Source organism: Anser anser (assembly GCF_964211835.1).
Source record: "Anser anser genome assembly, chromosome: 3".
Lineage (NCBI taxonomy): Eukaryota > Metazoa > Chordata > Aves > Anseriformes > Anatidae > Anser > Anser anser.
The window spans coordinates 108,393,832-108,419,377 of NC_139722.1; the positions used below are offsets into that span (position 1 = coordinate 108,393,832).

Genomic DNA, 25,546 nt, shown 5'->3' on the forward strand with positions numbered 1-25,546 from the left:
CTGCCAGAGGCTGGTAAAACCCACAGTCACTTATCTTCAGTTCACTCAGTTCTCCTGCAGCTCACCCTGCTTCTTAAAGCAGCCAGGCAATTTAAAGAAAGGGGTGCAAGAAGGCTATGCAAAAGATGGTCTAAAACATATGTTTTTTGGCTTCATCTTGCTTGCACATATCAAAGACAAGTCAAACATAAACCAGTTGATGGTCAAGAGTGCAGACCACACTCCAGATACCAGTCTGTGCTCCAGTTTTGGAAAGCTAGGCTCTATATTGAGGGCAATGGCTCAAAGAACATCTGGCCACTGCTCTAAGAAACCACCTGTAGTGTGAGCCTAGAGCAAAGGAAAGGTCCTCTTCAGTACACGTGGCTGTTATTGTATTGCAAAGAGCCACATGGCTCTTTCCATCCATGAGCTCAGGCAGTTTGCAAGCTTTGCAGTCAGAACTACTCTTACCATTTAGCTCTAAACGCCGGGAAAGAGCAGTCACACATGAAATACAATGAATGGGCAAAACCAGAAATCCAGCCCGCACCATTTATAACATACATAGTGATCACCAGCTGCAACGTAGTATCCCAAAGGAAATCCTTAGCTATGCTAATAGAAAGCAATTAGAAAACAAAGCAAAGCTCAGATAAATAACAAATAAAACAAGCAGAAAAAGGGAAATCCAACAGGGTAATTGCTGCTTTTGGAAAACTAGCACTGCAATTGCTTCTACACAGGGGTGTTTTCCACTCTGTTACTGGACTTATGCCCTGGGAAAGCTGAGCAGTTTAGCTGTTTTCACCCCTGTGTAGAGGAAAAAGTCAGAATCATGCCAAATTCCAGGAGCCCGGAGGACTGCCTGGGAAGCCTTGATCTGGGCTGGAACAACTGTCCTCCTGCCCAGCTTGTTTGCCTCTGTATAATTTAGTACTAAGTGTTAAACAGCTAAAGGTATTGAACAAAGCACTATTGTTTGCCATTGTGTAGTTAGAGTCTGAGAAATATGCTACCTGATTCATAAAGACTACACTCAGCTTCAGTTTAAGCTTCAACAGTCTTAAGAGTTGGATGAGCGCTAGAAACTAATTTATATCATCACTATAAGATGCACCTGGGTTTAGATGGGCTGCTTAATCTTCTGTTGTTCTTGCAGAAGCCAATTTGTGGCCAAGGCAAAAGCATTTATATCCAATCCAAAGGGCTTTTAGGCTTAAAGCTCAGGTCACTGGAGACATCTATATTTCTGCAGAGTTTCATTCATTTGTATCGTAGTTGTGTTTGCCTGTAAAAACTAAGGAAAAGAACAAACTCTGGAAGTGGGAGCTTTCAGAAGCACCAAAGCAGGTTTTGTTTTCAGAAAGAATTCAGTGTCTTTACAAATGTCTAGAGGAGAGCAAAGCAAGAAAAATGAAAACTGTGTTTCCAATCTTAAACGAACTTCGGAATTACAGATTCCCTGATCATTTTTATCCACCCACTCATTCACCCACTCCCCACGGAGTTTGGTACTTTGGTGCAAGAGTCCTCTGATGTGTCGGGAATGCCAGGTGACAGCTGAACATTGCATTAGTATTCTGCACTATCACCAAGCGAGTTGCTGGGATCTGAAGGGGAGTGAGAAAAGTTTTTAGCCTTTCAATAAGCAGCTAGTGTGTGCTACCACGTGCAGAACAAAGCTCAGCCACAGAGATTCATACAGTGATTAATTCATGCACAGACAATTCTGCTTCACACAGCTCCTTCGGCAGGGTATGCGAGGTGGGAGGCTCCCATATAAGTCAGCCCACGTATAATTATTAATGGTATTGTTAAAACTTTCGTGTTGTTGTCTGTCTGATGAAGACAGGTCATTCATGCAAGTACTAACAGCTCTCATTACTGACACTGTCATTTTGCTACAGTAGGAATAAAATGAATAGAAGGAGCCTCACACCCTCGAACCTCCTTCATCACAGGTTTTGCCCAAAGCTCTGTTTGGCACTTCAATGTCAGGAGGCGTTTGCTGTAATAAACTGGGGAGAGGTTTTCTCAATTGCTGCAATAAAGACTGCCTTCTGAGCCTTGATATTTTGTGCTCCCGAGAGCCCCTAGGGCTGCATCTTCACTGTAAGTAAACAGGGGCCTGGCCCAAAGGGCATGTGGCACCGCACAGTCCCTGACCGTGCTGCTAAATTCTCTTTTCCTTCAAAATGGGATTGTATTCCTCATGCTGCCACTTGGAAATATGTCAAAGCCATGACTGAGGGGCAGTGTTAATGTTGGTGATTAGTGCACAGTGCTTGAGCCTCTGTTCTAGCCTAATTAGTTTAGATTTAACTAATGTTGCCATGCCATCATTATGGACTTTCCTCCCCAACTGGAAGAGGGGAGCCAGGACACATGTTCAGCCTTTATGTGTTCAAGCCCATTAATCTAGGTTCATGTCTGTTAGTGACACAAACAGAATTAGCAAGGTGCTAGGCCTGCCCCCTGCTTGCAGCCTACCTGGGGAGAACGGACATGGAAATCAAGCAGGGTCTGCAGTGGGATCTCAACCATCAGCAGACCCTGAATCGGTGGAATTACAGTGTCAGGGTTTGAGCTAGCACTTGCTCAGCTAGGCAGGCTCCTAGAATGGCTAACACCTTGCCTTACAAAAGGTGAAGGCATGATTATTCTCTCCCCACATCTACATACTTTGTCATACCACTCTTCAATCTGAGGACCACAGTCCTGTTCCCTGAACACCCCCTCTCCTACCGTAACATTTGTACACACAGACTTTCAGACACATTTGTTATAAAATAAATGTACTGGGCAAATATGGTTCTCTATTTGCCCCATCTCTACTCTCCCATGAACATCAAATGCTGGCACTGTTGGAAGCAGGATACAGAGACTGATGTTTTGTGTTGACCCCATACAGCTGGTTGTTCTCATGCTTCATGGAGGAGCAACCAGATAATGAATTTACTCACTCTGCTCCTTTCCTGCCTCTATACAGCCATCCCATCAGCCCATATGGGAACACACAGAAGTGGGCATGGGGAGTTCTGGGGGTACAGTGCTCAGTGCATGCCTTCAGCCCTAGAGTTGCTTCAGTAGAACTCCAAAACAATTTAAGAACTTTGGTCCAAATTGCTGAACAGTTATAGTATTAAAAAGCTGGTCAGTTTATCTCAGAAAGCCTGTCTCACCTTATGAGAGGGGATGGGAGGGTGGGGAAAATTGTCTTGCTGCAGTCATGAAAAGTTCTTTTTCTAGACAACCCTTGTTATAGTTACAGTACAGATAGTTTCCCTGCCAGGTCCCAAATAAGAGCATGTCTATTTGTACATATGTGTCTCTTCTCCACCAGGACATATGTATAGTGATAGTGGATATCATATACCAGACTGGACAGCTATTGACCTATTTCACTCTGACTATAGCAAAGTCACTTCTCCTCCACTGCCTCTGTTCAGTGTACTGAGGGCAGGGTTTTCCCTGGTATATCTGTAACACTCCCCATACCGATAAACCTCCATCTCATTTGGGGACTGAATTATTAGTGTCTGTCCACAGAGTACCAAAACCTGGACCCCGTAATGCAATGGTAATGAAAATGTTAATTAGGATTTCCTAACAAGGAAGAAGACAGACTCAAAAGAATTGAACATAAAAAGAAAATAACAAAGACTCTGTCAAAATGTACTATAATATTTTTAGCCTTTCCTTATTTTCCAGTGATGATAACATTGTGTTAATATAGTGTCTTCCATATATTAATCAATTAAGCCTTCTAGTATCAGCTTGGAACATTATCACCATTCTACATATGTGAAAAGCAGCTTCTTGGCCAGAGAATACCTCCCCAACTAGTTGGCCAGGGACAGAGCCCAGCTTTTGGAGACTCCACATCCTAAGGTTTCACCACCCTGGAGTCCTCCCCTTTCTTCATGATGATGCAAGACAATAAAAACAAATGGTGTTACTGCAGTATCCTCACAAAAGACTTACCTTTGGACAAAAGAACCTGGGGATCTTCATGAAGACCCCTCTCACTACTGGTCTCACATGCATGTCTTGTATGCTATCATTACAGCTCTCTAGCCTGCTTTCCTCACAGACTGTCTGTAGCTCTGTGTCTTTCCTCCTCCTGCTCCTAAAATGTGAAGACTTCCTTGTCCTGCTCTGTAAGTGGGCAATGTGTTGCAGAGGGAGGATGAGGCCAAGTTTTGGGAAGCATGGAGTACCAAAACCCTGCTGACAGATGGACCAGGATCTCCTGGTCCAGTGCCTGTCTCACTGGGAATCAGCCAGGGAGCTCTCACCTGCTCCTCTGTCCTCTAACCACCAAGCTTAGGAAACATGCACAACCTATATTTCATGTTTTATTGGTTAAGCTGTAGGCCTGTTGAAGCTGCTTTCACATCTGCCCTGGCTTCTACCCTGATGTTATGTTAAGACCTAAGGCCCAAAATCAGGTTCCTCTATGGCACAGTGACTCTTCTCTACTTCCACAGGATGGCTCAATACTGATGATCTCACAAATGAATTAAGCAGAAAGGAAACTATGTAATCAATCAGTATTAATGAGCACAGCCCAGTTGTTTACAAGCTATTTCTGTGTTTCAGCCACTGCCTTTGATCTCCAATGCAGATGAGTGCTGGCACTCTGTCAAAATGCAGACTATATCCTGTTCACTTGGGCTCAGCACTATGTCCCTGCGCTGACAGTGGATCAAGCAAAATGAGTGCATGACTTTTAACTTGCTGATTTATTGTGCAGCACTGGCCAGTGGTGGCTGGCTGGAAGTAAACACATTTCCAGTCTGAAGATCTGATCGCAAGAACAAAATGATGATAAAAAAAGGCAGTCCAGAAGGGCTATTTGGAAGGGGGATGAGGGACAACTACAGGCACAGGCAGAAAACTGTACAACTAGGAAATGAAGGCTAGGTTTCTCAAAAAGCCAGGAATCCATATGTTATTTTAGCACTTAATATGTGGCTGGATTCCCAAAAGGACGTAGGAAACTGCAGCAAGTGCTAGAGTTTTTTTTTTTTTTCTAGTCTTGTGGGGATTCACCTGTTGTAGCTGAAATGTCGTCACTAAGGCTACCTGGAAAATGAGATGGAAGGAAAAGCTAATGCAAAACAGTCAACTTTGTCAGGAAAATGAAGGGCTGAACATATCCCCTTTGGAAGTGGCTTTCCAATGGATAAAAATTAATATTTTAAAGGGAGAGTAGGATACTCATAGGAATGATTTCAGAATTATTTTGAGCATCACTAGAGCTTTTCCTTTGTGTCAGGGATTGTCTGTGTTTGTACAATGCCTAAAGCTGCTTCTCTCTTCTGGCCCTAGCCATTATGGTAATAATGAGAATAACAACAGCAGCAGCCGTGCCGTGTATGTTAATGACCATGTACTCAAGCAAGAGCAGGCTACATATCGCTGGGAAAGATGGAGAGAAAAAAAATGGCAAAGTTAAGATATGACAGGATCATTTAATAACTTTGTAAACAATAGAGAACAGACAGGCTGAAACTTTGGTGAAGAAACATAATCCTGCTGGAGAGAGACATTAGAAAAAAACCAAATGATGTACCTAGTGAAGTGTAGTGGGCAAAAGAGAATGCCATGAGGAAAATTATATATATAAATACGTTTTAAAATTCTTAAGGAGAATGTGGAAAACCATGAATGACTTCTTAAACGAAGACTGGAGATTTGTTTTATTGCTACCACAAGAAACAGGCTGTGCTCATGAGATTTGTTAGGGCAAACATAATTGGCAGGGTGCGAGATACATGAGCACGCTGTACTGACAAAGCTGATGTAATCGGGATGTTATAGAAAAAATAGAACCAGAAATAATAGAGGAGCTGTAGGACCACAAGTAAATTAAATGAAAATGAAAGCCAAAATGTCGGATAGAATGTTTCATTTGTCACTGTTCATGAGGTGTATATGGACCCCAGACAAAAGAAAGGTATTGATAAAAGGCAGGCTGGGCTTTTCTTTGCCTTTTGAAGAACCTGTTCCACGGGGCACATGAGATTGCAAGAAATGATTGGCAGCTTGAAACAATTTTAGCAGGTCCATAGAAATCCATAAAGGCGAGCCTGTAATGTCCTGGAACTTTGTGCTGGGAAGTCAAAACACTGCAAATAGAAGCACAAGACTGATAGACAGGGAAGACATCTGACGTTGAGGAAGGCAGTAGCACTCTTAAGTCATTGCAGTCTTGATGTAATTTAGCTGTGTTTTAGAAATTGTGTTTCCCCTGAAGCTCCGGGTGCTGAGGAGAAGGGAATTAGCCAGCAGCAGGAGACATCACAACAGCAGGATGATGCAAAGCAATTTCTTAATTAAGTTTTGGGTCTTCTTTCTAATGCTTAAACTTACCCTCTTCTCAAACTTCTCAAAACTAAGTGTCATTCAGTGTGCAGTGTTGCAGACAAAACAGTCTTCTCACTCTGGCTACCTCCCTGTTTTGAAAGGTTTCTTCTTTTACCAACCTATCAAAGATCGAGCCAAGAACTTGAAGAACTAATATATATGGGGGTCATCTCAGGCTGAAGAGGTCAAATTTCATCATTGGAAGGATGAGGCAGTGTATATTAGCTGCAAATTGGTACAGAATAGGGATGTAATAGGCTCTTACCAGTACAGGAGCAGGACAGCTGATGAAATCCCTGCTGAGAGTGGAAAGGCAGAGGGAACCAAGGGAGTAGAGCAGAGATGTGCAGTCTGATCCACTGTTCTCTGTATCCTCCCCCATAATAGACTGGGTTGATTCATCATCTTGGGAGGAAAAAAAAAAATCCTCAGCAATAATTTATACTCTACTCACCACTCTCCCCAGATAGAGCAGAATGTTTAAAGTTGAGCTCACTGCCCTGCTCCCAGATCCTTGCACCCCATACCCAGGGCTGAAGCAGATGAAGTACACTAGTCCAGGCCATGGAGAATGAAGAGGTATCTACATACCACATTCTTATCTTCAGAGAAATATACTATTTATTGTAACTCTAAATTTGCACGGTGAGTGTTAAAAGCTGGTAGAAAAATTAGTGCCAGTAAGCATATATTGTAAAGCTTACATTTCCATGTTAGCTTCCAGTTGACATCGAATTTCCTTTGTTATTTTACAGACCACTTACTCAAGAGACCCTTCTACCACTCTTCACTTAATCACAGTCACCATCCTACACCATCCTATGTAATTCTGCATCACCTGAAGTCTTTACAATTCCCCCACTCATTTTCTTCCTCAGACCCCTTATGAATATGATGGGTAGCACAGGGGAATGAGGAAGAGAGGGGGGCATCTTCAGTAATCTCCTTGCCCTGTGAAAACAGACCCTTACTCCCTGCCTTTAGCTGTTTGTGAATCCACAATGTTTGATCCAATTTTTCTTTGTCAAGTTTTATGAGGGATCTTTGTGGAGGAACCTTGCCTACTACATTTTTTAAGAAACACAGACAGCATAAGACTCCCTGTTATCCAGAATCCTCCCAAGAACATTAACAGATTTGAGGACATGATGTTTTGTAGAATTTTCTGTGACATATCTCATTTGTTCTTGTGGCTACTACTTCCCCTCTGTAATATAGCAAACATATTTTGTCCCTTCCCTTCCTCTGGGGTGAAGCTGCAGTCATGCAGTCAGAGCACACTAGACTGAATGGCTGAGCATTTTTATTACCTTTAGAACTTGGGGTGGATGCCACCTGGTTCTGGTAATATCATAAATAAATAATAAAAATATCATAATAAAAAAATATGTTTTCAATGTGTTCAAAAATATCTGATGCTGGCCATTGAATTTGTCTCAGCTCTCTCTTTGGAAGGAAAAAATGGTTTGGGTTTTCTGATTGTGTCAGGTGACGTCAGCGACCATCTCAGCAAGGCTGATGGGGTCAGTTTATTCATGCAAGCCTCCTTTCAGCTAGGTCACCCCAGCAACATTCCTCCAGAGGGGTCATGTCGCTCAGCTGAGATAGCCCTGGGCTGTCTCCCTGTGACTCAGGCCAAGCAGGGGAATCAATCAGACACTGCAGCCCCTGCATGAGTGAGCTGCCACCATCAGGGACCTCAGAGGCTTGTTCCAGTTGGGTTCATCTGTCTTCCCATTCCATTAGTCATGTCAAGCATTCACCCCAGTCACTTGGGTATGTCAGTGGCCTACTGACGAGCAGGGCCAACTGCATGGCTGGCGTTGCACACAGATCTTTTTTCTAAACCAGTAATAATTGTATAAAATGCAGATGACCTCTAAATACTTAATGAAAATAGTTACTATATAAAAATGTACAGGAGCTGTTCCCTAAGAAGCAGAAGGCCTCACCAGAACTTCCAGCCAGTAGAGTCCTATTATTTTAAATATTTCTGTTTTTTTTTGACATAACTGCACTGAAAATATTATTGCTGAATATAGCATGTGTTGTTAAAAAAAAAGGACCACAAATATTGAAAAAATATGGGAAGAGGAGTGGGGGGTGGGGGTAGTTTTAATTCCAAACAATGACTTTACTGCCTAATAAAAAGTTTCAACAGACATGTTTTGCCCAGCCTGGCTTCTCACACTGAGATAACTTAGAAAATACTGGCTGATGTGTGTAAGATTCCTTCCCAATGTTCCTTATTTAGAGTGTTGCTTCTTAACCATATGTATAATGGCATTCTCAAGAAGCTAACCCTTAATCTAATGATACAGTAGAGAAAGAAACTCTTCAGTGCTTAAAGAAAACAGGGCAGGGATGAAAGAAGGAATAACACTTCTCACTCCTTTCCAGACCCTGAAGGGACCAATCTGGGTAAGGCACGATTCTTAAACAATTACCTCCTTTGCTTTGGTGACTGCTTCCACTTCTCCATCAGGTATCCTGATAGCAACACCAGTGGCAATGGCACTGTGCAGGAGGGAGTTTCTCTTGCTCTCCTGGGGACAGTAAGGCTGAACATGCACATCATCTGCACTGAATTCAAATAGAGAAAGGCTGAAAAGGCTAGCTAGCTAGCTACAGCATTCACAGGAGTTTCAGGGAGTTCACATCAACATACCTAGGTCACATCCAGATGTCAAGTCTTCCCGTTGTACTCACAAGCCGTGTCTCAGTATACACAAGAAACAGAAGCCCCTGTTTTTGTTCCTAGGCATATTTACTCTCTCACCTTTTGTAAGAGATTTGGTGGCATACAGAGCTGAGGTTGATGTTTTGCTTAAACACAAAGTCAGCCCCAGCCTTTGTTGCTGAAATGAGCTAAAGAGAAAAGTGTAAGAAATCTCCTTATTTACTACTACATTTCTTGAACAAACCAACTCTCTCTTACCAGCAGGAAAGGAGTTGTCGCTTCCTCTTCTCCCTCAGAATAATGTTGTTAGGTTGCAATTTCCCAGTCAGACTCCCCTTAGAGATAACAGCCAATTACAAATGGAAAATGTGTCAGGGAACTTCTTACTTCAGCCGTTACACATGGCATAAATTAAAAACAATCCTTCACTGCCATCAGGAAGCATTCATTCTTTGATGTGACTGTCAACACACAGGCAGATTAATACTGGAAAACTGTAGATGAGCAGGTCAGCAGCAAATCTTCTGTCTTTGGTAGCAGCAGTATTCTACCTACCACAAACATGACCTCCTGGACTTACAAACCTGAAAGAACTGCACAGACAGTGCGGTAGGCTGCAGGGACTAGGGAGGAACATGTTGTTTCCTCCTTGCAACCATGCAAAGGGATGGAGTCTCAGGACTGCACTGTCAACACCTTCATCTGGCCAGAGTACTTCAGTCTGGGTGCTGAGCAGAGCAAAAATCTGTTCCCCAAGACCCGGCTGAGGGACTCCACCATCCCTCACAGCTGAATGACTGGCATGTGCTGTTGAGTGGATGTTTGGTCCTTCATGTTAAGAATGGGCTGTGAGGACATAGAATAAAAAGTACATCATTTTCTGGAAGAGACGGTTTATTCCCATCTCACAAAATACAGGTGCTGTTTGCAACTTGGCCATGTTTGCATCCTTTCTCATTGAAATGGAAGCCGTCCTTTCTCATTTCTCAGTCTCCTCAGAGGTTACTTCTGAAAACCTGGCAAGACAACAACCTTATCATGGTTACATGGTTTTATTTCTCTCCTCCCTTTTTAATTAAAAAATATGTGTAAGCATTCTTGATAACTGAGCAAAATTTACTGCTAGTGGTGTGGTGTTGACAAAGGAGATTTGTTCCTCCTTCTCTAATTGTTTTGTTTGTTTGTTTGTTTGCTTGCTTGTTTTCAAAGCTGAGCAACACTGTGATCACACAAAGATTTGAAATATTCCTCTATCCATCCTAGGATGGATGTCTCCTCCATCCTAGGAGGAGTTCTGCAATGCTTTTTCCCACCCAGGAGTGGTCCTAGAGTCACCTGACATTTGAAAAAAATGTATATAAAAATCAACCAAGCACCAGCTCCCCAAACTGAAGAAATGTCTGAAAAGACATTGAGAGGTCACTAACATACACATAACACAGACTTCTCTTCCTTTCTCAAGCCAGTCTTTGAGGAGAAGGACAGCAGCCGAACACTTGGGACTTCATCACTGCACACGGCGGTGATTTACTGCTGAAGACAACGTGCATCACAGCACCATCCCAGCGTGGGCCATGGGGGCATGGAGGCATTGCTGGCTGGGGGGGGGGTGTCAAACGCTGCTGCAACTCCAGTTTTAAGCACAGACCCTTAAAGCTTCCAGCAGCGCACAATGGGTTTACAAGGCACAGTGCCGCATTAGGAAAAAACATCTCTAATCTTATGTAACAAGTCCTGAGAGGCGTGTTGCCAAGTAAGCACAGTTTAAAATCAATCAGGCAATAGCACAAAACATTTAGCACTTGGCTGCAGAATTCCACTTGTTCCTGCTCAGCAGCTATCCTGGGACAAGCACAGGATCTGTGGGAAGGGTGAGGAAGAGCAAGCCACCACTTTGTCACAGCCTCCCGTCCTCAGCCAGGACTGTGTCAACCCCAGGGCCTCTGGACTCTCAGCCTTTACATCCAGCAGTGAGGACAAACCCACAGCCATACCAGACTGCTACAACTGCACACAGTGCTGCTCCTGCACCCCCAAACACTTTCTGGGCTATAACCCCTTCTCGGGGAAACAAGTGGCACTTCTCTGGGCAGCACAACAAAAGCTTCTCCCATGTGCGCTGCAGTGTCTGGAAATCAGGGAAGGGAGACAGCGGGATGAAGCCACGAGCAGCTCTGGATTCAAGGCTGTGTTTGTTTTCTTTTTTAAAGCCTTTGTGTTACTGACCGCAGCAATGGTTTACTGAAGCTGTATAGCCCTAGGTTTTATCCTAGGTGTCATGCTTCACCACCAGAAGTATTTAGTCTCTCAGGGATACAAGCTCTGGGCACTATTTTGTGGCCATTGCTCCCACATTGCTGTCAGTGCCCCACTTTGTCATTTTGGAAGGCAGGATTATATCAAAGGAGCAGCCATGCTTCTTTCACCTAATTTAGTAGAGCACAGACTATTTTTAACCTCATTTCGTATTGCCTCATGCTTACACACTTACTCACTTTTGCACTCACTGTCATCCTAACACACATTTTTCTCAGAGAGATGATGGAAGCAAGTACAGCTTTCATAATGTAACTGAGGCTCATCCTGGACATCCCTGCCCTGAGCTGCTACCCAGGAGGTGGAATTTCTGGTCCATGTTTGCCCAGGTGTACAAACACTGGGCAACAGCTAGCAGAAGGAGTACCAACTGCACAGAGCATCTGCTCTCCTTCTGCATTTCTTGCACAGGTTTCTTGCCACTTGTTCCTGGCTCAGAAAGGTAGATCTGCCCTTGTGGAGACTGAAGACAGCTACCAAATTACTGTTTGATGGAAAAGGAACATGACCCTTTTATAACCACCAATGATAAATAAACAAAACTTGTATCTTTTATGGAACTTGTATTTTAAATACATCTTGAAGCAAATGTTGTTATAAATTCAGGTAGTCTGGGCTGCAGTGACCACTCCCTGGTTGAGCTTGTGATCTCGAGGAATATGGGCCTGGCAAAGAGCAAAGTTAGGACCCTTCTGAAGAATGAACTTTGAGCTATTTAAAGACCCAGTAGATGAGATCCCTTGGAACACTATCCTTAAGGACAAAGGAGCTGAACAGAGCTGGATGATTTTTAAGGTCCCTTCCAACCCAAGCCATTCTATGATTCTACGGTTCTGTGAAATTCCTGCTCACCTTGGGGGCACAGAGCATATAAGAACAATTCCTCTCAAGGAGTGTATACCAGCCCTTGTAGCTTATGTCATGGTATTCAAGAACACAATGCTATATCCTAATGTTGACTTCTGCAGATGAACTCACTAGTCTCCAAAAGCCCAGGAGACCGCTATGGTTGACCAGTGAATCAGAACAAAACCCCACGATGACAAAGACGGAGCTGAAATCAAGTTACCACAAAGACTAAGAAGCAAATGCTACATGAGGCACTGCAGTTCCTACAAAAGGCTGTTTGATAACATTGGTTCATCATGTCTTCCAGCTGACTTGTAGGCAATGGCTACCCATGTTTTTTGGTGCCAGTGGCTCCATATCAGTCCATGGTCCAGATGGTTATCTTCACACTCGTGTTGAAGGGGCACCTGAAAATGGACTGTGTACATTTTGCAAGTGACAGATCTCCCTCACTGCAGAAGTGACTGAGATGTATCCACTAGTGGGAAAGGTTATGTTAAGAAAACTTGTTTTGTTGAACAACTGAGTGTGACTTTATTCGGCACAGCTACAAGCCTACGCTGTTGAATCAGCCACAGTCACACTTCGTGAGCTGCCTTGGAGAAGCAAGAGATCTGGCAAGATCCTAGAGGAGTAGAAGGAGGTGCTATGAGATCCCTGCCAGCAGCAAAGGTCTGCTCTCAGACTGCAGCAGCTGTCCTCCAATCACTGCTCTGTCTGCTCCCAGGAAAGCAATGTCCAGTTCCTCCTGGCCAAAATTCAGCTGCTGCTGACTCGTAAACATCACCAAGAGCAACCCACTTTTAGTGCTGGTTGATCAGCCATGGATGCTATGTCCTACAGCTATTGGCAGAGAGACTCTAGCAGCTCAGCTGTCCTTTATGAGCTGCCTTCACAGACAGGCAACCTGCCTTCGATTCTATAGAGCAGTAGTGCACAAGGCTGCAGAAGCTTAAATAACCTGCTGCATGTAACGTACAACATTCACACGGACACAACAGCAAGATCAAGAGATTTCCCTTTTCGTTCATCACCACAAGAAGAAGCCAGGCAGGGTGAATACTTGGGGATATTTTTACAGCAGTGTCCTGGGGCTTAGAAAAGGTATCAAGTAGCCCAAAATTGTCCATGTAAGTATGATTTCGTAAAAGATGCAAACTATATAGTTTCTCTGGTGAGTTGACACAGCATCTGAAATCCCCACTTGATTGCTTTGTGACCGCAGATGACTCATTTGGTCTCTTTCTTGAAGTCAGACCAAGGTTCAAATGTAGGTGTACAAGAAAAGTTTGTGCAGAACAAACAAGTAAACAGGAGACTCACTGAGATTCCATTTGGGAAATTACTTACATTAGGTGCAAGCAATGATTCCTGGGAAAATGTCTGACAGACAGGCTCTGAAGGATTGCCATGGCCACCCTCCAAGTGAAAGGTGTATAGAGCACACACTGCAGTGGGGCAGCACACACGGTGATCTATCAGCTGTTATCCTCCCAGTGTGATTATGTTTTGATTATTTCCAAGACATGGAAATGCCAGAGGAGCAGCTGGGTTAGGCTGGAGACACACCACAGAGGTTACTAAGAGTATCAGCTGGCTATAAAGCAGCATAACTCTGCTTCACACGGATTGCAAACCAGACAGGAAGACTTGAGGAATTTGAAGTGTTGATCCAGCTCGCATTTCTGGATGGTGCACACTTGTGTATGTCTAGCTCTGCTTTCACATCTCCGAAGCTCACCAGGAACATCAGCCCAAATAGACGTTCTAACCAGTGACTGAGGCTTTGTGGTTACCCTTCTCTATCTTGGTTATATCAAGCAGCTCACAATTTGTTTCCCCGAATTATTACATTTGAAACAAAACTATACTCAAGGGTTAACACGGAACAAGCTGCAGATCTCCAGTGTCCAAGTGAATTAAAGAAAACCATAATCCTGCTCTACCACTGCTGTCAATGGGGAAAGGGCTGTTCTTACCAGTAAGGAGTGCTAGTGAGTGATTTTTGGAGAACAGTCCAGTTGGTACTTGAGACACTTGGAAAACCCATGTTTGAAGAAGCCAAGGATTGAGATTCTCTAGCAGCAAAAGAGCGGTGGGAGGAGAAAGGCTCTCTCACACACACCACAGGCACACATTTCATCAAAGTGTGAACACTTCAGCATTTTTTACATCTGACTTTGGAGTGAAGTTTTTTCTTGACATTTTGGATGTTCACAGGAATGAAAGATAAGGATTTCCTCAGGATTTTTACAAGGTGCTTGAGTACCTTCTCACCCCACTTTTTTTAGTCAGACCCCAAACTGAGACAGTTTTGTTTCCAGTGCATCCCAGAGAATTATCCCACTGAAATTCCTCATGTGTCTCCTGAAGGACATGAAGTCATGATAATGATGGGAGATGAGGTGTTCAGGCAGAGAAGAGAGAAGGAGAAAAGATAAAGCCTTACTAAACTTACCTGTAGTTGCAGTCTGCATCCAAATCCTTTGGCACGCGAGGACAATGAGAATATAATCATATTTCTGTTTCTGTTGTATACATAAAGCCATTTTTTTCTTACAATTTATGCTTTAAAAAAAATCTTTATAGGATAGGGTCATAGACCATTGAATCATTAGGGTATTGCCTGAAGAAAATCAACCCAATCTGATCAGCCCTGCCAATTCACCCAATCTGAAGCTGTTCTACATGAAGAACGTATACTTCCTTGACTTGCTTGGAGGTATGTTGTAGGTGGAAATAGCAATAGCTTGAAAAGGTAGAAATAGCAGGTCCCAGGAAGTTTAGACTGGCCAGCTCTGAGGTTACAGCTGTGGTTGTACATACAAATTAGGATTCAGTAGCTCTATTTCGTCAACTGTCCTGAGCACACTGTGCTGATTTCCGCATTTTGTATGCTCAGCATAGTCTGCTGTAAGTAGTTCTCTTGCTGATTAGTAGAAAATTTCCTTATGGGAGCCTGCTCTGCATTTCCCTGGAGTAAGGGAGATTTCTGGACTAAAAAAAAATTAACTCAGTGTTTGTATATTATTATGATTCATTATTTATGAAGCAATGGCAGCTATAAATCTCAAAGATTAAAGTCTTCCTGCCTCCCTTCTGGTAAGCATTACACAGAAATGTAAAGAAGGGGAGTGCTATTGTCCCAGTGATTCCAGAAATTTATAGAACACGTAGATCATAAGAGATGGGTAAAGCTGCCAGACTAACTGCTTGCAAGCAAGACACATTTAATAGAGATAACTTATTTTGTGAAGAAGAGTCTGCGTTAATCAAGCAAAGCAAAATTTACAAGGCACCCATACAGATTTGTATAACATATTTGGTATTTTTTCAGAAACACAAGCAGAAGGAAGAAAAAGAAAAAGTTTTCCAGTGATCTAGCTCCAAAGACCCAGATGCTGGAGTTCAGGAGTACTGCATTGTCCATCCAAAGCATCTTTAATTTGTCGGCTCCATAAATGTACATAGAAGTTTCTATTTTGGAGCAGAAGTGTGTAAGGCAAATCCAGGGCATTTTTTTTTCCTAGTACACTAAGGATCCATACAATTCTGCTGTTTTTATATAGGTCAAAATGCTTGGGGATGAATATCAAAACTGTCTAAGAGATCTGGGTACCAGCACTGCTCAGATCAATGGGAAATCTTGAATAAACATCTAAGGTATGGTATTTCTATAGCTTCCTTGTTTTAGTAAGAAAAAAACCCTACCTGGATTGCGTCTTTAAACTGAATGAATAGGTTGTTTTAATTTGCATCAATATCTCTTTGTACTCAGTATTCACTATAGAAGAGCCCTGAAAGAAAGAAATATTATTAATCAGAAACTGTAATGTTTCTTCAAAAAATATCCCCAAACCTTGATCACCTCAGCTTTCTGTTAAAGGGAATGTAAAATGTTGGAACACCTGTACATTGCGGAGAGGGGTTCAATTTTCCTTTTAATAAAAAAAAAGTTCTCAAGGAAATCAAAAACTTGTTGAAAAGAAAAAAAAAGCCTAATCTCAAACTATTTATGCTGAAAAGCAATTTTAATGGAAAATTTTATTTTACCATTTTTAATTAAGGGCCAGATGGTGCCTTTAAAACTCAGCCTTGAATAAAGAAGAGCATATAGCGCTCTGAAAATTCTACCTTAGAAATGCAAAAAGAGGTTTAAAAAATCATCTGTCGGCATTTTTTGTGCCCATACAGTAAGACAACGTATGCCTAGTACCTCTGCAAGTTAGGATGCCATGGAAACTTAAGAACAGCCACCTTAGATCAGACCAAAGGTTTGCCTTTCTCCAGTAATGTTAAAAAACAGATACTGAGGGAAAGCTGCAACATAGCAAATATGGTAGTACTTCTAAAACATATCCTTGCATCCAGCCCTCTGCAGCTCCAGGCTTTTCCAAACCAGATGTAATCTTTATCTATTCAATATCCCTCACTGAACCTCTTCCATGGACCTAGCCAATCTCTTCCTGCACCTGTGTAAGCTGTCACATCCACAGCGTCTTTCAGAAAGATGCTCCACAGATCTGCAGTTTGTTGCATGGAGAACTCTTCCCTGTTTGTTTTTGGACCTTGGCACTTCTTATCCTCATTTGATGTCAGTTATGATAGTTGGAAATTGGCCTAATTATATATCAAAGCCTACCTTCTCTCACTCCTCTGTTGCTTTCGGAGCATAACTTTCCTGTAATCTACCTCTAGTTCCTCTTTTCTTCCATGTGTCTACCTACAGGCATCTTTTATTCCCTTCATACATAAGAAGGGAGGGCACAGTCCAACCTTTATATGATGTGTTTGTCACCAGGACACCTTCAATTTGAAAGGACTGTGCTCTCACTGCAGTCATCCACTTGGCTACTTCTGTCCATGGGCCAGACCTGCCATTTGGGGTCATGATTTGAAAGGTGATACGGATGCAGGTGGGGCTGTCTTGCTGTCATGGAGGTATGAGCACGTTTGGAGGCAGGCTGGAAGGCAGGCCGTAGCTAGAATTCTTGAAAGGGAAGAATAGGGTAATGAACACTACATTGGCTCTTTTCCTGTACACATAACATAGCATTTCTGTCAAAACAGATCTGTGGATATTTCTGATGAGTTTGGTTATAAAGAGAATAAGATATAATTGCTACTAAGTGTGCCCATTTGGAAGAAATGAGTAGCGTTATTATTAAATATTTAACCTTCCAACTTTAATTTGTTAAATGTGTTGGGAGGAGTTTTCAGCTTACTTGCAGTATGCTTTGGAAGCAGGTGCAGGTCAGTTGGGACTTTAGCCCCACTTACCTTTATTCTGGGGCTGAAGGGATGACATAGAGTGATGACTGTTTTGACTTCATTTTCAACTCTCCCTTTTTAGAAACAATGGCTTGGTTCCCCGACTGGTTGTAAATCCGTGTCTCTGCAGTGGAGCTATTCTGATTTACACCATATGAAGATCTAGCCTCTAGTTCAGAAGAAATGGGCTGCCAGTTTAATTACTTCATCCCAGGTACAGCATTAATAATATGAGAATAAATTTAATGCTGCTAAGTAACAGCAATACAGAGGATTTTGTCACATGCATGACAATTAATGTGTGGTGCATGGTATTTCTGCTTCTCCTGAGTTCACTTTTAAATGATGCTTGTTGTGATTTGAATTTCAAAGAGCACTTCTCCTAGTATTTCTCATTATTGATGGTGACTGTTCACAGGAGCAGCTCAGTGCTGCTTTGTTGGCTCATCACTTTTGATTCCATGCCCAGATGCTAAGGACAGAAGCGTGCAATTAATTTGGATGCACAGCCCCTCATTGATTTCAGTTGGGAGTTTTTCCTTGAACACCAAAGGCCTGATCTGTCCCTGACTACCTTTAAAATAGTATTTACATGGAAAATGTGTTCCTTTTCCATTATAGATCTCTTTTGTGAGCTCCACTTGCCCATAAGACCGTACAAAGCGATCAGCAGAGAGCCATAAGATATAGGTGATCCCCTCACTTTTGTGGGGACAAAATGATCTGATTTTGAGACACTGACAAGCAAGGTGAAAAGGATAAGCAGTTTGGGTTCCAGACCTCCTCTTATGAACAGAAAGAACAGGGGCCAAAAAGTTCACTTCTTTTTTTTTTTTGAACATTCCTCTTTTCCCTGGAATAAGAGGGGTCTCTGATGAACCAGACTTCCTGAGGAAGTCCCTTGTTCACATCCCAGCCCACCCACACTTGTCTTGAGCATCAAAGTACTGGCTAGCTTAGGACAATTGGAGTATACACACCTCAAAAATAGCTCCAAAGTCCAAGCAGGGTGCCAGCTGAGCTAGGCAGTGAGCTATGGCAATCTGAACACAGCATATGGGTTATTCTCTACTAGTCTTTCTACACTGCACGGGGCAAGCAGAAATTTACAGGGTACCTCTGGGGTTTCTGTTAAGACATTTTCTTTGTGAACAATCTGTTCTTTCTTTTTAACAGTTACTCCAAGGCAGGAAAAACCCCTTCTCATATATAAAAGACAGGTAAGCACATGGAAATTAACGGCCAAGTTAAATTTATGTTCCCCCTGCATTTTAAGGTGGCATCAGATAACTCAATGAGCATTCCTGGCAAGTAGGTATTTATCAGCCAGATGGATTAATTCCTTTAGTGAATCTAGTGAAATGTTTGGGGGACCATTCTTTAAGGAGTACTCAAGCCATCTCTCCACATCTGCAACACTTACTAACCATAATGTCCGGTTATTTAGTCCTGCCTCCTCAAGTTTACCCTTCCACAAGTTTTCATATCAGTGTCACTCTTCTCCTCACTTGGCTCTACATATACCAGCTGAAATGCAATAGTTTCTCAGTTGGATTTGACCTGGGATGATGAAATCATGGTCCTGTCTCTCAGAAGCAAGAATCTACCTTGTAAAGGAATGGCCAGGTTCAGTGGATTGAGAGACCCGGGGAACTTCTCCTTCCCTGTCAACTACAGCTGAACTTGTTGGCCTCTAAGAGCTAGGAGATTTCTTCTATTTCAGTCTATTGGATGTGGTTGTTCCTGCTCCCGTTTGTGTATTCCAACAGTAACAAGGCCGAGTAACGTTTATCACATAGACATGAACTTCTGAGATGGTCTGATCCTGCTCCCCTCTTCAGCTGATCGTGATAGGAGTTAGCTAAACAGCTTTAAATACTCAGCCCATGCAAGAGCTAGCCCCAAATGTCCTGACATACACACATGTGGAAGACTGAGAACCATATCACGCTGGAAATACTCTGCAACAAAATTTAATAAGACAATAGGCTGTCCTATTGTCCTATTCTGGTGACCAGGCAGAGGGTACTGCTAGGTAAGAATACTGACCAGCCACTTGCTTATTCACGACAGGGCCCTTTTATTACCCCTTCTCTCCATTTTACCATCTTCGTACTTCTGCCACCCACACTGCAGAAACCCTTTCTTCACCCCAGTCTTCTCTCAGACCATCAGTCTATCATTAAACACTTTTTCACCTTTGTTCCCATTTTTGTTTCATCCTTGCCCGAAGTTGCTATTTTCTGATGTTATCATGGAGGCTCTCTTGGCCTCACCTTGTATTTCTGACCTGGTGACCTGGGCTCTGCTGTCTTTGCAAGACTCTGCTCCTCAAGATGTCCCCGGTGCTCCCTGTCAGTTATCTGCAAAGCACTTCTTTCTCTCATGTAATTCCCCCATGAACTGTGAAACCTGGTCATTTCTCACAGGGCTATCTGCTACTTCCAACAGCTTCTCACTCAGTCATTTCTCATGTTTCTTACCAACCCCAAAGCACGTTACAGGACAATCAATGACTAGTTTAAATCTGCAGGTGAATGGAGAGTTTGGAAACCATGATGTTCTTTGTGCACATCTGCTGTTAAAATTTCTGAGCTATAGGGTTTGATCCATGCCATATAGGCTTCAGTCATCAAGAAAAAGAATAATTAAATAAGTGTTTTAAATTAATTATTAAATTCAGGCATCCATAAATCACAGTTCCCAAGGTGGAAATCAGACCCAGAGGTTCAGCTCAGCTCCATAATGGCTCAGCTCCATAAAGCCACTTCTCCAAAGAGGTATAGCTCTCCTGGATGTCCCTGATGAGTCCTTTGACTCTGTCTGGATGACAGGGGGCTTCTCCACAGGCCTGGACATCTCTTTTTAAGGGGCTGAACCAACACAGTGTGATATTCAGTATTTTATTTTATTTTATTTATTTTATTTTATTTTATATTTTATTTTATTTTATTTTGATGTCTACCTAGTTAGACATTAGAATGCTTTTATATATCTAGGTGCCAATCCTTCAGTGGGACTAGTTAAGTCCCCTCTTTTTCTGTCCCAACTACTTGAAGTATCAGATGTTTGGGGAAAGGACTGCCTCTTAACATGTTTATATACATGTCCTTACATATGGGGAGCCTGGGAAATACCATAAAATAAACAATAGGTCCATTTTTATGTCAGTCAGCTCCAAAGAAGTGTCTGACCTAAAATAAAGCAGTTGTGCTGCAGTTTCACGGTGGATAAAAAGGCATTTTAATGTGAGATGTTGAACTCAGAAGACCCCTAATCAAATCCAAGGGGAATATTTCTCATCTCAGATATCTTTCTGACTCTTTCTGAGGTTTGTAGCACCTAAATATTTTCACCAAAGACTGGTTCCTTCCTTTATGAAAATCAAAAGGTGGCCTTGGCATGTTTCCTGTCTGACAGATGGCCACATCTCAATTAGCACTAACCTATGCCTTTCCCGGCTATCTCAGAAGGCCAGCAATGCAAGAAGGCACAGAAATGGTACAATCCCCTCTCCCTCAGAGCCGTCCTTCCTGGTCAAGGAGCTGTCTTATGAACAGGGAAATGTTGGTGCCAGTGCTTGCTGTAAGGCTTTCTGGAAGAGCTCCAGAAAGTTCAAACATGAGAACTACTTGTAGCGGGACGAGGCACAGATGGCAAAATAAAAGCAGTGTGCTTTTTTATGAGCTTCTGAGTCTCTTAGCTCCTGGACATCTCAGAAACTAGGCCACTTTAGTTGAATTCATGTAGCTTGTCCAAGAGAAAAGGAGATAAAGACAAACTCTGCCAGAGATTTGTGTATGTGAAAGGATGGCCCTCTCTCAATCAAGCTAAAAGGTCTTCCTGAATTTAGTACCAGAGACAAAGTCCTGCACCCTGTTTGCTTCATCTTCTTAGCAGACGGTATCCAACAGGCACATTTTCTTGGTGCAGGTTAGACAAAGATTGGTAGTGATTGTGGTTAGATTCTTCCTCTGTGGCAGAGAAGCGTGCATGTCCAGTCTTTAAAAGAGTAAAGAGGTCAAAGCAATGAAATATTTGATTTCCAGCTAGGTTACGTTGTTTACACAACCAAAAAAGAATTGAAATTTTACTTTTCTTATTGTCATAAAGACATAAGAAAAAAGAAAAATGTCCAACTTTTGCTAACCCAAGCTTCCACGTTTATTTTGGTTCCGGAACTACCATCAAACTATCCAACATAACCTTCAGCACCCACACACCTCAGCCATTTCAGCTTATCTTTTTTTCTTTCTCAGAAAGTTAAAAGCACTCTTGGCTACACCTCTGGGGTCTGATCCAATTAAATGGAAAGAGTCTTGTTGCCTTTGGCAGGAAGAGATTAAAGATTTTGGGCTACTTCCCAATTGCTTCATACCATCACTCTGAATTATAATCAGCAGAAATGTGGTTCGGACCCCACCAGAACTTATGGTGTCAGGATTTTGGAGAGGCAAAACCCTTACTGAGCAGGTCTGCAAGCCAAAGACCCTGCAAACTTCTAAGCAGTTTCCTACAGCCCAAACACATCCTCTAAATGATGAACAATTCTTGCAATCTTGTAAACTTTCTTTTTTCCCTTTTTTTTGTGGGGAAAAAACAACAACAACAAACAAACAAACAAAACAGTGAGAAGGAGCAGCACTTTATCCTCCCTTCCTTCTGTGGTGGTAGGTGGTGCTGCTGCGCTTCCCAGAGCCCAGGGATGCACTTGCAGGTCTTCGTCCTTCCACATCCCTACTCAGGGTCTGCAAAGGTGTACGCCACACAGGAGACCTTCAGAATTTTCTTGGACAGCAGTCCAACATTTCTCCCAACAGCTTCCATGAGTGTTTTAGCACATCAACAGATGTATCGTATAAAGATGCTTCACATCTATCACAAAATTTGCCCTCACATCCTACAACATTTGACATGTGGTTTCCAGATATGAACCCTCTCTTGCACCCACACTGGGATGCATCTGCAGTTTTTTTTGGCCAGGAGGCTTTTGGAGCATCTCTGTCTCCAAGGGGTCTCAGAGAGTGACTGCTAACAGTGGTGCAGAGCATCTGGAGGAGCAAAGACGAGGCACTTGATCAGGACTGTGTGGTGCTCCAGCCAGGGACTCCTGCTTTAAGTGGTGTTACTCAGGGTGCTTCCACTGATTCCACCGTATCTTCCCAGTTTCTCCCCACTCACAGCACTTACCAAGTAGCTCTGAAACTTGCTGGCACAATGCATTACAGAGGCATTGTTCATGTTCACCTGGTGTAAAAATGCTGGTGTTGAAAGCAATATTGTTAGACCTGATAAGAAACCCCCAGATCACAAAATATTGAGCTTCATTTCACCTCACTACAAGCCGCCCTCTTCTATAGGTCTTTGAAAACTCTTCTCCAAAAGTGGCAAGAGCAATGCAAGAGGCAGTGTCAAGCTGCAGGGTACCAAATGAACACTGAGAGCTCCAGATATCAAAATCAGGTTGGGCATAGTCACTAGCTTCCCAGCATCAGGAATAGGCCAATTTATTGCAAGCTTAGTGCAAATAGGGATATGCCATGATCAACACTTTTTAGAGTACCTGCAAACTCCTTCCTTAGTGATTTTGGGCAAGAGAAGATGTTGACAATACAATAGATGCTGAAGTATGTCCTGATCTGTAGCAGTAGTTACAACTAGTGTGGTTATTGAGTTGTGATTGCTCCAATAGTTGGTTCTGCTGCAAAACTCAAATAAAGCAAATTAGGCTTAATTTCCTCTTTGACACAGAGGCCTGTGGTTTTTCTGAACTGAATGAAGAACACACTTCTTTTGGTGCACGAAGAATGGGAAAGGTGGAGGAATTGTGCTATGGAAAATGATGACCTCCCTGTCGTCACCAAACCTTGCCTTGATAACAGCATGAAAAAAACTTCATTTTGGAAGTGTCAGAACGAACCAAACAAAATCAAAGGATGCAGTTTCCTGAAAGACAGAAAATTGGACTCAACAATCCCTTCTGTGCTCCATTCTGTGTAAACACAATTTTTTTTTCCTCCATGGAAAAATCTAACAAGCCTTTTTGGAAATCTTGCCACTTTTCTCCCAGTCACTATGAAACAGTATTTCACGAGGAATTCACCAGCCATCCAAGCCAGTTGATAGCTCCAATCAGTAGCAGTAACGCACGCTGATAAGAATTTGCACTGTAGCAGCTAGAAGGCATTTGGTTGCAAGCCAGCACCCCTACAGTTTTGTTCCTGTACAAGCAGAACAGAAAGACAGTCTTTTTCCTAAAAGTCTTACTCAGTTAAGGCATAATGAATGTGGCTTGCAGGATTCCTTTTCCGAGAAAGGAAAGGTGAAAAGCACTTTGGAGAATCACGGTAATCAGAATTTGGGACTATTTTTTTTTCTATTTATTGCAAATTTATCCTCTTCCAGTGCCTATTACGATAAGAAAGAGACTCCTTTCACTAAAGCATAAAGCCTCCCTGAAGTCCAGAGGAAGTCAGGAATGAACAGGGGACCAGACTTTTAGATAGAGAGAAAAATCTTTTCGTGAGTACCACTAGGATATACTGAAAATGCAGTGAGGGTTTGGAAGGACACAAACCACTCCATGTTCTGGGCTGAGCCCTACCTGCCAAATAGAAGGGAGGTTCCTCATCTACCAGATGCTGATTTCTGCTAGCAATATGATATCAAATGGACAGTGAGCTTCTGAGCTTTCCGTATTTCAGGGAGAGCTGATGATGGAGCTGACACAGGGGAAGCCACGCCTGGCTTATCTCACATCATCTGTGCTGCGTCCAGGGCTGCAGCACAGAGCCAAGTTGCATCCAGGCTCTGAGACATCAGATCAGAGCTGTGCTCACCCCACACACTCACACCTGTGGGCACAAACCCGTCTTTAATATAGCTGCCAAAATCTCTGAGAGTGTGAATGGCTTGCCCAATGATACTTGCAGCAGAGCATGGAAGTAAAAGGAGGAGTGCCTGGTCCAGTGGCAATGCCACCTTGCCATAGCACAGCTCTTCCCATGCAGGTGGAGGAAGGTACTGCCTAACCTGGCCTCATACTTCAAGGAGATTTACATGTTTTTTTTAAACACTGGTGGAAATAATGTAAATGAGGGTGTCCCTTGTGTAAGACTGGATCCCAGATGTCACCACAATTTCAGCTACAGAGTTTTGTAGCACTGCCTGGAAAAGGTGTTCCAGGACCTCTTCTTTTTGGTTTCTATCAGGGAAACCAAGCTCTTCTGAAAGGGATATCTCCTGTGGGAAAGGATCACTTACTGCTGTTTTTGGAGGTATATTGAATCAAATCTATCAAACCACAAAGGCTACTTTTATGGAAAGTAAAATTAATAATAATAATAATCAGGAAAAATGTTTGGATGTTTCTGAACATTCAAATACTATTCTGATTTTTTTTGTTTGTTTTTGTTTTTCCAGAAGATACAAGGTTTTGAGTTTCTATCTCTTTTTTCTGGGATGAAAATGAAATATCCCGGGGGTTCCATTGGACTAAGAGGAAGGGAAAGTATTTGCTCACGTTGAAGAGTGAGCCCAAGGAGAACTAAAATATGGTGGAAGAGGGGGAAATGGGGTGGGAGGGATTTTCTGCTGAAAATCCCCAAGACAGGCGCAAGTTGTTTAGCTTGTATTTTAAATCTTGTACATCCTCCTTCAGCAAAGATTTGGCATAGGTTATTCTGAGAGTCTGAATAACAAGCAGTAGGCAAAAAGAGAGAGAAAACAGCCTTACCCCAAGCAGAGAGGTGGATACATCAAAAACGCACTGGGTATATAGGGCCTCGTGTCTCTCTCCCTGCGGCAGGAAAGGACAGCAGTGATCTAAACTGGGCATGTGATCTTCCAACAGCATTTTAAGCCATAGATGTTGAAGCATCTAGAAAAGTGGTGACAGAGAAGCTTTTAGGCAAATGACTTGGCTAGCAGGCCAGCTGGGGATGTGAAGAGGAATGAATGAACCCTGCTTTCCCATATTATTTATGGTTATTAGGAAAGCAGGGAACACCCCCTCAACGCTGCAGCAGGCAGCCCAGTGTGCTCGCCACGATACTAAAAAAGAAATAATAAAATCAA

The 25,546-nt window shown here is 42.7% G+C and overlaps 1 long non-coding RNA gene across 10 annotated transcripts in view; it reads right to left on the reverse strand.

The window, feature by feature from the left end:
• Window positions 1-25,546, reverse strand: part of LOC310896365 — a 48,503-nt gene that overhangs the window by 22,675 nt on the left and 282 nt on the right. For 3 of the 10 annotated variants that reach the window (XR_014581427.1, XR_014581428.1, XR_014581429.1), the window contains exons 2-3: window positions 8,802-25,349; window positions 6,620-6,759 (exon numbers count right to left, since the gene is read on the reverse strand). This is a non-coding gene — a long non-coding RNA (uncharacterized lncRNA). Of the gene's footprint in view, window positions 1-418; window positions 1,280-2,581; window positions 6,531-6,619; window positions 6,760-8,801; window positions 25,350-25,546 lie in introns of those variants that run through there. The other 7 variants (XR_014581432.1, XR_014581431.1, XR_014581433.1 and 4 more) reach the window with 7 other exon arrangements.